Here is a 13,030-nt window from a genome sequence, read left to right as displayed (position 1 = left end):
ATACTACTACTGCTTTGATTACCCACTGAAGCCTCTTCCTGTCTGCCTCAGTGAAAGTCCCAGCGGGCTCTCAATACAAGGTGCTCAGCAGTTTGGTGTCTAGATTGTTCAATCTGGACAATGTGGAGTCAAAACTGCGTTCGAATTGACAGATACATGATGGTGTATGTTCGAGGGTAGTCAGCAAACGTTTGCTAAACATCCTTCACCTAGCCACAACACCCGATCGCGTATCACACACGAAAGACGCAGAAACGACTCAACGTAAAAAATAAATAAATAAATAAAAGGTCACCAAACCGTAACAAATGCTCATAATATAAAGTCATCAATCGAAAGAAAGGCTTACACAATATGAATTGTTTTCGTCGGGCGTCATTTTCCGTGTAACAGACAATTATCTAGCCGCAGAACATAACTAGACTTGCTTACCTAAGTATTCATGCTTTATGTAGTCCCCTACACGTAAGATACTTGGTCAAAGGACAAATGTCTTGTTTTACAACCAATTTTCCAAATCTAACCAGTTTAACAGAGTATTGGTTTTGTATCGCAGTGTAGGTTTCATGGATAAATACCTCCACAGCTAATGTTGGCTAGTTAGCTGGCACCCATAAAGTGCTAGCGGCTAGCAAATAATTATGACTTACTTGATCGGTGTGGGTAGCTGATGGACCGGCAAGGCTTGGCACTGATCCAGGCTTCAACTTCAGGTGTAGGGAAAAACCTGCCCTGTACTGTCCCAAGTTGTGAAAGCATTCCTCTGAAATGTGTCTCGCAAACACTGACGCTCTTTGGAACATGCATGGGCACCCGTCCCTCGTAAATGAAATTAGCCATTCCGTTTTCAAAGGGACAGAGGATGGAAGCGGAAACAGATTCTTCTCTTCATCTTCACATCCTGGCACAGTACATTTCGCATGGTAACATCGTTTGGAAGCCATTGCTGTATCTTCTGTGACTGTCTTCAGTCGTGGCGAGTCTTCGTCTACTCCACATGAGTTGGGCGGGTAAAGTAATACAGGTGTGGGTGGAGACAGAGGGCGTGGCGGAGAGAGGGGGTGGGAAATTTTGATGAGCTCTATCCTGGCATGTCATCATACCAGGAGCCTTGAGTCAACGAGACACTTGGAGGCGCTCTATTCAAAACATAGAGGAAATGCTGTACTGCTCAGTGAATACATTTCGCAATTTCTACTCACTGGGGTGACTTAAGGAGGCTAGAGGAACTCATTTTGAGGCTAAAAAACCTCTGAGAGTGAAATTTTCATGCCATGGGACCTTTAAGCCACTCCTAAAGAAGAGAACTCTAGACGCCTCTATGATGAACAACTACAGACCTGTCTCCAATCTCTCTTTTATATCCAAGATTATTGAGAAAGTTGTATTTAACCAGCTCAACGACATTCTGAATAAAAGTGGAAGTCTTGATAACTTTCAATCAGGCTTCAGACGTCATCACATCACTGAAACAGCTCTGGTCAAAGTGTTAAACGACATTAGGTTGATTACTGATTGTGGTAATGTTTCAGTCCTGGTTCTGTTGGACCTCAGCGCTGCGTTTGATACTGTAGATCACAGAATCCTGTTGCACAGGCTGGAAAACTGGGTTGGACTTTCTGGAGCGGTCCTTAACTGGTTCAGGTCCTACTTAGAAGGCCGGAGTTATTTTGTTACAATTGGCAGCTATGAATCTGAGCGAGTGGCCATGACTTGTGGAGTCCCCCAGGGGTCAATTCTTGGACCTCTTCTGTTTAACTTGTATATGCTCCCTTTGGGTCAGATATTGCAGAACTTTAACATCAATTATCACAGTTATGCAGACGATACACAACTTTATGTGTCTCTGTCACCAGACGACTGCAGCCCAGCAGACGTACTGTGTCAGTGTCTGGAGGAAGTAAACACCTGGATGAGAGAATTTTCTGCAATTAAATGAAGACAAAACTGAGATCATTCTGTTTGGGAGCAAAGAGAAGAGGGTCAGCGTTGGTAAATATCTTGACACTCGGGACCTTACAATCACTGACCAAGTTCGTAACCTCGGAGTGTTGATAGACTCAGATCTGACTTTCAGCAGCCACATCAAAGCTGTCACCAAGGCAGCTTTTTACCACCTCAGAAACATCAACAGAATTAAAGGTTTCCTCTCCCAAAAAGACCAGGAGAAACTCATCCATGCATTCATCTCCAGGAGACTCGATTACTGTAACGCTCTTTTAACTGGACTTCCCAAAAAGAGCATTAAACATCTGCAGCTCATCCAGAAAGCTGCTGCTGGAGTTTTAACCCGGACTAAGAAATCTGAACACATCACACCAGTTTTAAAACCTTTACTCTGGCTTCCAGTCAGTCACAGAATAGATTTAAAAGCCTGCTGATGGTTTACAAATCCCAAAACGGTTTAGGCCCAAAATACATCTGTGATATGTTCAGAGAATTTAAACCCAGCAGAGCTCTTAGATCCAAGGACTCAGGTCAGCTGGTCCAGTCCAGAGTCCAGACTAAACATGGAGAAGCAGCATTGAGCTGTTATGCTGCAAACAAGTGGAACAAACTGCCAGTGGAGATTAAACTTTCACCAAATGTAGACATTTTTAAATCCAGGTTAAAAACATTTCTATTGTCATGTGTCTATGCCTGAAATCTGCACGATATCTTTTAACTCATCTTGACTGTTGCTTGTTTTTAAATTCATTTAAATGATTTTATTTGTTTCTCTTTATATTATTTTATGTATTTTTAATGCTTCTTCCACTCTCTGCTGCAAAGCTTTTATTTTATGTAAAGCACTTTGAATTGTTTGTACATGAAATGTGCTATATAAATAAATTTGGTTTGATTTGATTTTGACTTTGCTCAGAAATAGTTTTTGAATTGCTCTGTGTGAATGAATTGGAATAATTCTGAATTGAATTAATTGGATTATAATTACAATGAATTGAACTCCAATTGGCCTGAATTGGACTTTATAACTGAAGTGCCCTGAGATGACATTTGTTGTAATTGTAATAGTTTATTTTGGCAACATTTTTAAACAAACTGACATTATTCTGCCTTGGGAAACACTGCTGGTGGAAAACATGATACTGGCTGCTGAAAAACTGGCAGAAGTGGACCTTCCAACGTGACAGTGACAGGAAGTAATCAGCTGAAGTCGTCCAGAGATTAACAGAGAACACAAATCAACATTCTGGAATCCGGACTTCACTTCCATCCAGAATCTGTGGTTGGAACCACAGACCAGAAGAGACAGAACAGAAGCCTTCACAAAGCTGTGATGTCATCACTGTAGTGACATCACAATCAATGTCATCTCTGATCTTGTTTGACATCACAAAGTTTATACAGGCCAGACATTTTCACTGCTTTTTCACAGATAGTTGAGGTTTTAAAAAGATTTTCCGATGCTGTGGTGTGAAACGGACTTTGGCGAATCCCTAGCTGCTGAGCGAAAATGGCAACCTTCGGTCAAGGAATCGAACCCTGTTCCTCCGCTTGACAGGCGGATTCTAACCTTTGACCATTGAAGAAGATACAGAATGTGTTACTTGACTGTCGTGCCAATTCTGAGAATACAAGCTGTAAGAGTTTCACTGAAAAATTGACAAAAAAACACGTTGCTAAAACCATTTCTGGTCAAGCATTTGCATGACTGAGAGCGTAAATTGACTGTGGAAGGAGTTCCATGGTGTAAAGGTCAGCACTCTGGACTCTGAATCCAGTGATCCGAGTTAAAATCTCTGTGGAACCTTCAGGTGTTTGCTGTCATGGTTGTGTTCTGGAAAGAAGATGAGTTGAGTAGGCTAGTCAGTTGTGAAATGACACCAGAGTGCACGATTGATCAATTCCAGCGAATCCCAGCTTCTGAGCTAAAATGGCAGCCTTCGGTCAAGGAATCGAACCCTGTTCCTCCGCTTGACAGGCAGATTCTAACCTTTGACCATTGAAGAAGATACAGAATGTGTTGCTTGACTGTCGTGCCAATTCTGAGAATACAAGCTGTAAGAGTATCACTGAAAAATTGACAAAAAAACACGTTGCTAAAACCCTTTCATTGTCAAGCATTTGCATGACTGAGAGCGTAAATTGACTGTGGAAGGGGTTCCATGGTGTAAAGGTCAGCACTCTGGACTCTGAATCCAGTGATCCGAGTTCAAATCTCGGTGGAACCTTCAGGTGTCTGTTGTCATGGTTGTGTTCTGGAAAGAAGATGTGTTGAGTAGGCTAGTCAGTTGTGAAATGACACCAGATTGCACAATTGATCAATTGCAGCTGAGAGGATCTGTGGTATGTGACTTCACACCTCTGTGTTGATAGTTGAATCTTTTTTGGTTTCTTCTTGCATATTAATTTACGATGCTTCTATTTATCCATGCTCTCCCACAGGAGTGTGTTACAATCCCACTTCTGACTCAATTTGTTGCGACTCCAAAATCACTTTCCGTGAGCAACAAAATTTGGGAAAATTTACCTCATTGTTTGGCTTCCGGAACACTAGTGAATAGGGATGGCTTCAGTTTCCGTAGTGTAGTGGTTATCACGTTCGCCTAACACGCGAAAGGTCCTCAATTCGAAACTGGGCGGAAACATTACTTGCTCCTCCATTATTTATTTCACCCTTGTGTGAAGATGTATGACTGCACGTTCATGATAGCAACATCAACACTCATAACTATGGATAGGAGGGGAGCCTCATCTGCTATTCTTGACATGTAAAGTCAATTTTTGCAGGTTTTTAAAAGATTTTCTGATGCTATGGTGTGAAACGGACTTTGGCGAACACCTAGCTGCTGAGCGAAAATGGCAGCCTTCCGTCAAGGAAGAGAACCCTGTTCCTCCGCTTGACAGGCGGATTCTAACCTTTGACCATTTAAGAAGATTCAGAATGTGTTGCTTGACTGTCGTTCCAATTCTGAGAATACAAGCTGTAAGAGTATCACTGAAAAATTGACAAAAAAAATCACGTCGTTAAAACCCTTTCATTGTCAAGCATTTGCATGACTGAGAGCGTAAATTGACTGTGGAAGGGGTTCCATGGTGTAAAGGTCAGCACTCTGGACTCTGAATCCAGTGATCCGAGTTCAAATCTCGGTGGAACCTTCAGGTGTGTGCTGTCATGGTTGCGTTCTGGAAAGAAGATGAGTTGAGTAGGCTAGTCAGTTGTGAAATGACACCAGATTGCACGATTGATCAATTCCAGCTGAGAGGATCTGTGGTATGTGACGTCACACCTCTGTGTTGCTAGTTGAATCTTTTTTGGTTTCTTCTTGCATATTAATTTACGATGCTTCTATTTATCCATGCTCTCACACAGGAGTGTGTTACAATCCCACTTCTGACTCAATTTGTTGCGACTCCACAAACTCTTTCCGCTAGCAACAAAATTTGGGAAAACTTACCTCATTCTTTGGCTTCCAGAACACTAGTGAACAGGCATGGTTCCAGTTTCCGTAGTGTAGTGGTTATCACGTTCGCCTAACACGCGAAAGGTCCTCAGTTCAAAACTGGGCGGAAACATTACTTGCTCCTCCTTTATTTATTTCATCCTTGTGTGAAGATGTATGACTGCACGTTAATGATAGCAACATCAACATATTCATAATTATGGATAGGAGGGGAGCTTCATCTGCTATTCTTGACATGTAAAGTAAATTTTTGCAGGTTTTGAAAAGATTTTCCAATGCTGTTGTTTGAAACGGACTTTGGCAAACCCCTAGCTGCTGATCAAAAATGGCAACCTTCCATCAAGGAATCGAACCCTGTTCCTCTGCTTGACAGGCGGATTCTAACCTTTGACCAGCAAAGATACAGAACGTGTTGCTTGACCGTCGTGGCAATTCTGAGAATACAAGCTGTAAGAGTATCACTGAAAAATTTACAAAAAAAATTGCGTCACTAAAACCCTTTCATTGTCAAGCATTTGCATGACTGAGAGCGTAAATTGACTGTAGACGTACTGTGTGAGTGTTTGGAGGAAGTAAACACCTGGATGAGAGATAATTTTCTACAATTAAATGAAGACAGAACTGAGATCATTCTGTTTGGTAGCAAAGAGAAGAGGGGCAGCGTTGGTAAATATCTTGAGACTCGGGCCCTTACAATCACTGACCAAGTTGGTAACCTCGGAGTGTTGATAGACTCAGATCTGACTTTCAGCAGCCACATCAAAGCTGTCACCAAGGCAGCTTTTTACCACCTCAGAAACATCAACAGAATTAAAGGTTTCCTCTCCCAAAAAGACCAGGAGAAACTCATCCATGCATTCATCTCCAGGAGACTCGATTACTGTAACGCTCTTTTAACTGGACTTCCCAAAAAGAGCATTAAACATCTGCAGCTCATCCAGAAAGCTGCTGCTAGAGTTTTAACCCGGACTAAGAGATCTGAACACATCACACCAGTTTTAAAATCTTTACTCTGGCTTCCAGTCACAGGATAGATTTTAAAAGCCTGCTGATGGTTTACAAATCCCAAAACGGTTTAGGCCCAAAATACATCTGTGATATGTTCAGAGAATATAAACCTAGCAGAGTTCTTAGATCCAAGGACTCAGGTCAGCTGGTCCAGTCCAGAGTCCAGACTAAACATGGAGAAGCAGCATTTAGCTGTTATGCTGCAAACAAGTGGAACAAACTGCCAGTGGAGATTAAACTTTCACCAAATGTAGACATTTTTAAATCCAGGTTAAAGACATTTCTATTCTCATGTGTCTATGCATGAAATATCTTTTAACTTATCTAGACTGTTGCCTGATTTTAAATTCATTTAAATGATTTTATTTGTTTCTCTTTATATTATTTTATGTATTTTTAATGCTTCTTGCACACCCTGCTGCAATGCTTTTATTTTATGTAAAGCACTTTGAACTGTTTGTACATGAAATGTGCTGTCTAAATAAATTTGATTTGATTTGATTTGATTTAGAAGGTGTTCCATGGTGTAAAGGTCAGCACTCTGGACTCTGAATCTAGTGATCAGAGTTCAAATCTCGGTGGAACCTTCAGGTGTGTGCTGTCATGGTTGTGTTCTGGAAAGAAGATGAGTTGAGTAGGCTAGTCAGTTGTGAAATGACACCAGAGTGCATGATTGATCAATTCCAGCTGAGAGTATCTGTGGTACGTGATGTCACACCTCTGTGTTGCTAGTTGAAACTTTTTTGGTTTCTACTTGCATATTCATTTACGATGCTTCTATTTATCCATGCTCTCCCAGAGGAGTGTGTTACAATCCCACTTCTGACTCAATTTGTTGTGACTCCACAAACTCTTTCCGCTTGTAACAAAATTTGGGAAAACTTACCTCATTGTTTGGCTTCCGGAACACTCGTGAATAGGCATGGCGCCAGTTTCCGTAGTGTAGAATTTTGTTGGGAAAACTTGAGAAGTAATTAATTGCCGAACATCTCCGCTGCAGTTTCTGCTCCTGTGCTGTTCTCTGCTGCAGGACAGAAATGTTTGTGGTTAGCATTAAGTTTTTTCCGGCTCCAGTTGAATCAGAAACATTGCCTATTGAGCTTTTCATGTTTGACTCTCCCACCCCAGGCGGAGAATGAAAATGAGCATTGCAGTGATTGTAACCATTGATGTTACTGCCACTGTGGTACTACAGTCTAATCTCCAACGCAGTGTTTTCTTACTGTTTTCATCGTCAGTGGTCTGTTCAGAGTTTTAGTCCCAGTGATGCAGTCTTTGTCAGTAGGTGAGGTTCCTCAGTCAGTGTTCTTTCAGTGGGATCTGGAGCATGAGTACAGTGAGTCTTGTGGCTCCAGTTACTCAGTTTGTCTCCTATCAACCATACCTTTACACAATCCGATGTAGCTGCAGCTACCTTGTTTGGTCCCGTCCACAGAGGAGAGGACCAGTCACGTTTGTTGACTTTCTTTAGGGCCCAGTTTCCTACTTACACAGGTGAAGTATGGCGGTCCTGTTCCTTAGTGAGTATTTCTGTAACCTGTTGAGATATACTCATCACCGTGTTATTCAGTTGTTTCACTTATTCACACAAGTTTTCATACTGTGGTAGAACAGGGGCTGAGTCTGTTGGTGCAGTAGTAAATGGACAGAGTCTTTTCTCCCTGCCCAGGCCTCATGTGGGACAACCTGACAACATTCATGGTGGCATCTCTTTAAGTGTAAACAGAATTTTATTTCTATTTCATCTATTCTATCCAATGCTATACTGTTTAATTCAATTATCATTTATCTGCAGGGTTAGAAACTGCTCATCGTGTTGATATATTGTTTCTCTTGTATGGCTCTCTGGTCACTGTGGCTGTTTTTGAATGCGTCATAAAAACAAAACTTATCTTGTCTTGTTATGAATCAGTCTCACTGCAGCTGTCTTTAAATGTCTTTCAGAGTTTTCCTCTTTAAGAAGGCTATTGGTGATATCTGCCTGTAGCGCCTTTTTGTTGTGTTTTTGTTAATATCCTAATAATCTAACCTATTTTAAACCTCTCTATAAAGCACTTTGCTGCTTTGTTAAGAGAGCATTTTAATTGTTTCATAGATCTGCTGCAGTTAAATAGTTAAATGGTATATGGATATTGATCACTATTAACTCAGAATTGGTGAAGAGAGGCAAAGAAGACCTATTTAGATCAGCTAAAGTTTTGGAGTTATGTTAATATGATCTCTAAAATAATAACGGCTAACCTTTACTGCTTTAAGATGATAACTGGCTGTTTGACATCTGACTGTCCGGCCTTGCTGTTAAATCCTGATTGTTCATCCTATGTCACATGGTCTGACTGTCTGATCTCAGTCCTGCTTCAGGTGGAAATCATAAAGTCTCACTTTGTAGAACATTTGTTTTGTTCCAACAGCTTTTCAATCAAAGGAGGAAATATTCTGAACGCTCTGCTTGTGTAAACCTTATTTCAGCAACAACTTGTATGAATATCTTGTTTTCCTGGATTTATTTTGGACATTTTATTGCTTCTTATCTCTTCACTGTGATTCTTGCATTAAAAAGCTGTTTTCAGTTTATCTAAGTACTTTGGTATCTCTCCTAATCATATTCGTGTTAAAATAACTAGATGTAGTTCTTGTACTTTTAAAGTACCGGCCAATGATCACTCAGGGTCTGTAGATAAACGTATTGTTTGGACTGTCCTCGCTCTCAGGCTGAATGAGAGAAGAAGAAGCAGGATTGAGATGAGACACCCTTAGGGTGATAGTATTTTATGACAAAGAGAACAACTAATAACATTATGGAGCAGCTTGGAGGCTATCTGTTATCTGAAAAAGTGTTTGGAGCTTTTAATCTGTGTGATTCATTATTTACTGTGATGCTGCTGCACAGCTGATCTTTAGTTAGAACCCTCAGGCCAAGCCTCCGACCCTGTTGATTTTTTCTTTTTCTCTTATTTAGGTCTCTTATTAGTGACGTCAACGTTGATGCTGAAAAAAAAAATTAATTTCTGTCAATGAACCCTTGGGGGGAAAAAAATGTTACTTTGATCCTAGGTTAATTTAGCTTGTTGCTCTTGTGATTGTTAGTTTGGAGTTAGATTGATATTAGTTTTATTGCTAATACCATACATGCTATTTTATTGTTAACTTAGAGCTAGGTTAATGCTCAACCTGTTTCTATGTGACTCAAGCTAACGGTGTTGCCCCAACTTTTTGCCCTAACCAGATGCTACCAATCGGATCTATTCATAGATAACAATGCACGTCACAGCTCTGTAAATTCTAACCAATGAAGTATTAGCACACCTCTAAGCACAAGATTTTATTAAGTCCTGGGACGCCCTATTGTAGCATTCGATGGGAGCCAGAGGCCTGATGCCAAGAATTCTGGTTTGGGTAGGGGTGGGGAGGGGCTTGCTGGGGACCCCGTTGTGGAGGAGGGTAACTATCATAGTCATATCGTGGAGTCTCTCCTTCTGATTGTTCTAAGTGCTGTCTGTGGCGACATTCATTGGCCCAATGGCCATATCTTCCACATTGATAACACTTATCATTTTTCTTTGAGTGACGGTGTTTATTTTTATCATTTCTTCTGACTGGAGATCTGTTCTGCTGAGCAGCAGGTTGGTGGGGGTAGGAAAGTGGTGTAGATTTGGGCAGTGCTCCTGACGTAGCACGTATAGCGTGGGGCAACTGTGTCTGGACCGCGTCCAATAGCATGCAAGCTTCAACATAAGGGGGAGGAGGGGAAGGAGGAGGCAGAGTTGTCTGTCTCTCCTCCGTTGCAGTTATGTTGGGAAGGGGTGTCTCATCTTCTAGTGTATTACGATGTGCCCCTGGAGATGATAGCGGCCCGAGTGGCATTTGGTGTTGTATTTGTGCAGAGGGCTGTGTCTGAATAGAGAATTTAACTTCTGCCAGAAATTTTCCTGCTTTTTTCTGCCATCCCGTCAAGGTGTCAAATAGTACCGACCTCAAAGAGCCGGGTTCACATGTTTTCCACTCATTGATCATCGTTTGTGACATATTTAGATATTATTACACGTGTTAGTCAGAATGGGTGAAGGGCTCAGTGCCTGAGTGGTAGGACCCTTATCAAGAAGCTTCTACACAAGTTCTAAAACTCCTGTGCGCTTGATTCGCTCGGGGTCATTTCCCAGTCCACCACTCGTTTTACTTCACCAATTTCTGAAACACCTTATCTTACTTCCCCCCTTTTTCTATTCCAACCCCAATATGCACAAGCCAGTTGAGATCTGTTTTCTGTCACAGCAAAAATCTCTTCAAATGGCGAACCACCCCCACAGTTTCATTAAAAATAACAAACTCTTTCCCTGTGTCCTTTATGATTTATCAGTCTGACCACCACCGTGGATTAGTTTACCGACCCTTCCCATGAGGATAACACTTTATTTTTAGTCTAACTACTGAGCTGCGGACGTTTTTACGGACTCTTCCCATGAGGATACCAATTAAGAAGAAAACCTCTCACACGGTTTCTTTTATTTGTTCGAATTAAACTTTTTGTAGGACACTTATGTTCTTTCCCTATGTGAGACTATGTGTTTTTATACTTTTACGTGTATAAATAATAAACCAAACAAACAGTAAATTTATGCTTTGATTTTTACTGATCAGGGGACATCTTAATTCAGACAACTTAATTTAGCTTGTCCAATGTGCAGAAATTTCACATATATTCATATATAAGAGATTTTTATGCTCACCTCATTTCTCGGGCGCCTCGAATTGTCTGAACAAAGTGACCCCCTCGGAGTCAGTCCAATTCACGGGGTCGCGGCACCAGCTGTTAGCCCGAATCTTTATATTGGAAGCCCAAGAACCAGTTGGAGCAGTCTTAAGTTAAACAAAGTATTAATTGGAGGTCACAGGTCAAGTATCAGCGCTGGACTTGGAGAGACAGAGCTCTCGCATGAAATCCGTCCGACCAAGTCCCGAGATCCGGAAACATTTCATATTTATGTTCACCCTTATCTCAGAGGTTGTACCTACATTTCACGACGCATCATTGAATATTTACTCATGCTGTGAGCAGGCCATCCACCGTCTTCGTCATGTTGTTTGGATGTGATAAGCGATGTGTGTGTGTGCGTGTTGTTTCAGGCGTGCATCTACTGTACCAGACCTATCTGTCCTACGAGACGCTTTATCTGACCCAGTTATTTTATCCTGCTACGTCATCTTAAAGTGTTGGACATACATTGCGTTTGTATGAGCAGAGTGTAACGTACTAACTAGGAACATAGATTATCTAGAGAACTACAGAATATGAATACATAAAGTCTAAGAATAAAGCCAATTTATAACAGAGCGATGCCTCTGCTGCTTTGTGCTGCTTTCTTGGCACTTTTTACCTGAGACTGATGACCACAGACACTATCTTTTAGTCTTCCAACATGTTTCCTGTGAAGCAGCTTTGCTCATCAACTGTCTCTGGTTTGTTCAGCTGCTGGGTGTTCTGTCTCATGCTCTGTATCCCAATAAAGTCTCCGACTTGTTGGTTTCAAACTTTGAAGTAGGGGTGCGCGATCTGACGATATAAAATCGTGACTGGCGAGGAAGAGTGGAGAATCGCAGGCGATCTACCAAATTAGAGAAACCGTATAGATCGCCTTTGCCAATCAGCGCAATGATTTTTTTTTTTTTTTTTAATGCTGGTGTATGGTGTGTGTCCCCGTTAAAAGACACGGATACAGATGTCCAGTTTGTGGTGGATTTATTTGGCATTTACACACAATAAACCCAGGGTGTACAGGCTAATGTTAGGTGAAAACAGCAAAGGGAAAATTACAAGCTGTTCACTGCTGCATCGGGAGGAGAAACGAAACATTACAGCGACATCGTCTCAAGCACAGGTGCGGTACATTCAGGAACATCGGAACGTCTATGGTGCGTTCACGAACGTTGGACGTATGAAAACTCACCGTAAAACACTGTATAAACTAGAAATGCACTCAGAGAGTGCAGACCTCCGCCAGGTCGCGCCACCTTGTGGCAAGTCGCAAGATTGCAGCACGAACAGACGAACATCCAGACAGACAACCAACAGACTCGGGCGATCACATAACCTCCTTGGCGGAGGTAATTAATGTATTTAACTGAAAATAACCAAACAATATGGGCTTTCTAACAGGTGGAGTCAAGTCGTCATCAGTGGTTAGTTTTTCTAGTTCCGGTTGCTTCACTCTCACTGTGTCAGATGTCATTAATTTAATCATTATTTTTCATCTTGAATTGGGTTACAGTTGAATTACAATGTGTTGACTGCCAAATTCTTTCTTTTACTCCTTAGCTCTTCTGTGGTTCAGCATGTCGACTTAACTCTACTGTAATTGGTCTTTCTTTTCTTTTTTTTTTGGATGGAAGATCGTGATAAAAAAATCGAAATCGTGATTTTATGCAAAAAAATCGTGATACAACATTTTTTCCATATCGCCCACCCCTACTTTGAAGACTGAGAAAAATTGAGTGGAACCTGGAAAAGGCTTGAACTCAGTCCCTATGAAAAGAAAATGAAAAGAGAAAGTTTAGGATTCAACCTTTCAGTGTGTAGTTGGTGCATGTAGTTGTCTTATCCACCAGTGACCTCACAT

General features: G+C 41.3%; 3 non-coding genes across 3 annotated transcripts; all 3 read left to right on the top strand.

Moving 5' to 3' along the window:
* Positions 1-4,103: 4,103 nt before the first annotated feature.
* On the top strand, positions 4,104-4,175 carry trnaq-cug (transfer RNA glutamine (anticodon CUG)). The gene has a single exon. It is a non-coding gene; the product is annotated as a tRNA-Gln (tRNA).
* Positions 4,176-5,031: 856 nt separating this feature from the next.
* trnaq-cug (transfer RNA glutamine (anticodon CUG)) lies at positions 5,032-5,103 on the top strand. The gene has a single exon. It is a non-coding gene; the product is annotated as a tRNA-Gln (tRNA).
* Positions 5,104-5,447: 344 nt separating this feature from the next.
* Positions 5,448-5,520, top strand: trnav-aac (transfer RNA valine (anticodon AAC)). Its single transcript has one exon. It is a non-coding gene; the product is annotated as a tRNA-Val (tRNA).
* The last annotated feature ends 7,510 nt before the right edge of the window (positions 5,521-13,030 follow it).

The sequence above is a fragment of the Odontesthes bonariensis genome, chromosome 11 (genome assembly GCF_027942865.1).
Source record: "Odontesthes bonariensis isolate fOdoBon6 chromosome 11, fOdoBon6.hap1, whole genome shotgun sequence".
In the NCBI taxonomy this organism is placed as follows: Eukaryota; Metazoa; Chordata; class Actinopteri; order Atheriniformes; family Atherinopsidae; genus Odontesthes; species Odontesthes bonariensis.
The sequence above is the reverse complement of the archived record's forward strand: the minus strand, read 5'-3'. Positions and strand labels throughout refer to the sequence as shown.